We start from the raw sequence: 4,329 nt of genomic DNA on the forward strand, positions 1-4,329 counted from the left end.
AACAGAGGGTTGAAAATTATGTTCCTAATAAAATAATTTTACACGTAACTTTAAAATTTTTTCAATTTTTTAACTATACTTTCTTCAAAAATCACCATCACAAAATAATATTTTTAAAAAAAAATGGAATTCAAATAAACTCTTAATGCATTGCATTTTAGGTCACTGTACGTATTACTTAACGTGACTAGAAAGTGATTTTAGTCATTTCTTATTGCTATCTATTCTTCTTAATAACTTGTTACACAGGTTAATTTCAGAAACGATCACTGAACTTAACAAAAAATTACAAAACGGTCACTAAAATTTAAAACTTTCAGTAACGGTTACTGAACTTTCGGGCAATTGCACTAATGGTCACTGAAGTTACCAAAATGATTCTACTTCAAACTTGAGGACCAAAACACGTGACCAAAGAATATTGAGGACCTCAGGTGCAAATTTTCGGCCAACATGAATTTCCCAATCATCTAAAACTGCCCTGACTTTCTTCCAAATTCGTCCAACTCCATTGATGCCCATGTTAATCATACCCCACAAATCGCTGAAGCTCATGTAGATGCGTCTAACCTTGTTCATATAACAACAAACAACCAAGAAAATCAAAATATAGAGCATTTTTTCAAAACAGCGGACTCGCGACCGACAAACTCGTTTTTCGGCGATGGTGGTGGTTCCCATGATAGCGGACCACCTGTCCTAGCATCCTCTCTTCATGACGCATCTATTCCTGCCATAGAAATCAGGTCTGCATGGACTAAAGGTAACATTGAAGGTTGAATAACTATATTGCCTAATTCAAATAATACTTTCGTGAACTGTGATGTTGGAGGAAAAAATGAAAAGAAAAGAAAAGAAAGAGAGAGTTGTTGCAAGAATACGGAATCATCCCATTTGAGAACACGAGTCCGAGTTATGTTAATATATGTGATTTAATAATTTGAGTAGCCGTGAATTGAAAAAGACTTCAATTGGTAAGTGACTAATTACCTGACTTTTCTTAACGTAGAAAGTGCTTATCGAAGAACCATGATTTTTTAGATTATGTGCAACCATTTAACTAGAAGCATAACGATAAGTTATGAACTTTGATGAAGGGTGTGATCTCAATTGTCGATCATATCTCAATCTGAAAAAATAATGCAATCTATCACCAATAGTGTTGAACATCGGTCTAAATGTGAACATATTATGTCTTATTAAATGAGTAATTGTTCGCTATATTTAATTAAATCTATAATTTAATGTCACTAGTGCTACCATCTAAACTGGTGATAAACACCATTAGTGTTAAATAGTATTATTCATTTGAAAAATGTGTAATTTAATGCTTCAGATTAATATATGTCAAAAAGTGCACCTGTTTGCAAAAGAGACATTGAATCTATAAATTGAATTCATTTCATTTTTTTCCACTCCAAATCAATTGCAGATAAAGGATTTAGAATTCCTTCCCTCTCCAATTTCTATCAAAATAATTTCAAAAATAATTTTTGAGTTTTTTTGTTTGATATTTTTAGTATTTGATATCATCCAATTTAGTAGTAAACTGTCAAGCTTTGATCCGTTCGACAAAATTAGTATTGTGTTATTTTAATTTTGGAAGGAGCGTTGTATCTTGAAAGACATGCGTCCCTTTTATCCTCTTAGCATTAGTGTAGTGGACGAAATTTGTCTTAACGAGTTCATTTTATCTCTTTCTAATTTCTGCATATTATACGTTACATTAAATCACAATTTGTATATGCTCGTATCTTGATTTCGATAAATCGAAACTCTATTTGGTATTTTGCATCAATAAATTATAATTTTATCATATTCACAAGTACAAGTTATTGGTTAAAAAGGAACATAATTATGAATAAAAATTGCAATTTGGCATTCAGCTCCCCAATTGAACATCGGAAATCACTTTCACTAGATTCACCTACTATATATGCATATACAACAATTAGACCAAAACTGAATACCTCCCAAATCTGTCCACAGCCCACGATTGGTTAGGCAGGCCCATTAATTTATGTATGTGGCTATCCGATTGTGAATCTGTTGAAGAAAAAATGTGATTGGTGCTTAAATAAGGGAAAATTGCGGCCGAGGTACCGAACCTTTAGTTTATTAGCAGACTTTACTCAAACTTTTCATTTGTACCACCGGAGATACCAAATCTTTCAAAAATTCACACCCGAAGTCCAAATGGATGAAAACCGTTAGTAAATCCGTTAGTTGACCTAAAGTCAACATTTTGACCAAAATTTACTGCATTTTAAAGGATAAAAATGGTAAAATTATATTTTCTATAAAAAAACAATTAAAATAAAAATCTAAAATACAAATAAGCTTCATCTTCTCCACATATCGTGCACACACCCACCCCCCAAAGCCAAAACCAAAACCGGAACCAGCACTGGCACTCACCCCATTGCTGGAAATCACCACCAAAACACCATGGAAAATAATTTCCTCTTCCATTCACCATTTTCAATAAAACCAATTTGTAAATGTGTAAATTTCTCTATCTATTTCTGTATAATGAGGTCATCTTCAATTCTTATCCTTCAATTCTGTACAATCTTGTTAATCGACTCACCACTTCTACGCTACAGGTTTTAAGAAATTAGAAACGCGAGTACAAAAACTTTGCCCACCGCTCAACACCTCTCGGCGTTGATTCTCCAATTGATACCCTACACTTGCACAGAATTTATGCAATTATTGATTGGCAAATCTCGCAAATGATGAGAAGCATATACAGAGTTTTCGTGTTGTGGGTAGGGAGCATAAGCTGAATAATTATCGATCTGTAATGTCTATCTGTGAGTTCAACAAAGAATGGAAGATTTATACCATTATTTTGGAGTCTTATATAGAGGATATACTAGAACGAAATGCAGGAGAGGACAGGAAAATGTTCGTTGAAACTGTTGCGTGTTTGCATTTTTGGTCGTTTAAGCTGGTGGATCTGGTGATGGCAGATTTCCAATGATTGCCATTTTGCTCAATTTGTGAGGATGTGGTGTATTTGTTTGAAACAATGATGTAGGAGGAAATTATTTGCCATGGCATTGGTGGCATTTCCAGCTCGGTGGTCGTGGAGGTGATTGGTGGTCACCAACGCAATGGAGGTGGATGTGGGTTGGATTTTGGTTGATTTGATAGGGTTAGGTGAAGGCAAGGGGAAGATGGGTGGGTCGGAAGAAGATGACTAATTTTATTTCATTTTTTTGTTTTTTTTAATTTAATTATTTTAATTCTTTCATTTAAAAACCTAATGTTACATTTTTACCCTTTAAAATGCAGTCAAAATTTGGTCAAAATGTTGACTCTAGGTCAACTAACGGATTTATTAACAGTTTTCATCCATTTGGACTTCAGGTGCGAATTTTTGAAAGGTTTGGTACCTTCGGTGGCACAAATGAAATGTTTGAGCAAAGTCTGCTAATAAACGAAAGGTTTGGCACCTCGGCTGCAATTTTCCCGCATAAATAATCATAACTTACATATTCAATTTAAGTAATTAAATAATTAATAGAATAAGATAGGACTTGGCAGCCTTGGCTTGATATATGTAGTCTCATTAAACATAGTATATAATAACAACTCGACACATTCAAATTGTGAGGCCATATTAATACAAGCATTTTCGAGCTTATCGAGTATCTTTATAACATTTTCGGGTGTATGCATTGATCAAATAAAGTTTTGTAGGCATTTTGACATGTAACGATCTTAGTATTGAAATGACAATGGAATCATTATGATTATACTAGCACGTTTTGCATTTTCATGACCTGAGACAACATTATTTGGTAAACTAACATTTTAAAGATCATATGTTAAATTGGTATAATGCAAATGTTGACATTATATAATTTTTAGGACATCGTCTTTGACGTAGCTTTTCAAATGATAGTTTTGTGAACTCACTTTTAGCCCTTGTTTGATCTCTACTTTTTGAAATTTATTTTTTCAAACTAATTTTTAATTACACATTTCATGTGATTGACGATTTTTCTCAATTTATCATCCATATATATTGTCAATGTTTATCAAAGTTTACCAAAAATCGCAACTTTAGATAAACCAAACAAGAGCTTAATTTATGTTTGACTTATATTTTTTAAATTTTGTAAATTATAGTTTCTATGCACAAATTGTTGGAAAAATTGGTTTTAATTAGTTGGTTTGACCATCTTTTGACCAATTAATTTAGTGGGTCTCGTTAATCGGAAATAAGATTTCTTTGGCCGAATGTGTTCAACTCCATGAGTAGATTAATATGGTAAATTTATTTTCTTAAAACCAATTTAGGGTGAATGAGAAATTAAG

The sequence above is a fragment of the Olea europaea genome, chromosome 19, assembly GCF_002742605.1.
Source record: "Olea europaea var. sylvestris chromosome 19, O_europaea_v1, whole genome shotgun sequence".
Taxonomy (NCBI): domain Eukaryota; kingdom Viridiplantae; phylum Streptophyta; class Magnoliopsida; order Lamiales; family Oleaceae; genus Olea; species Olea europaea.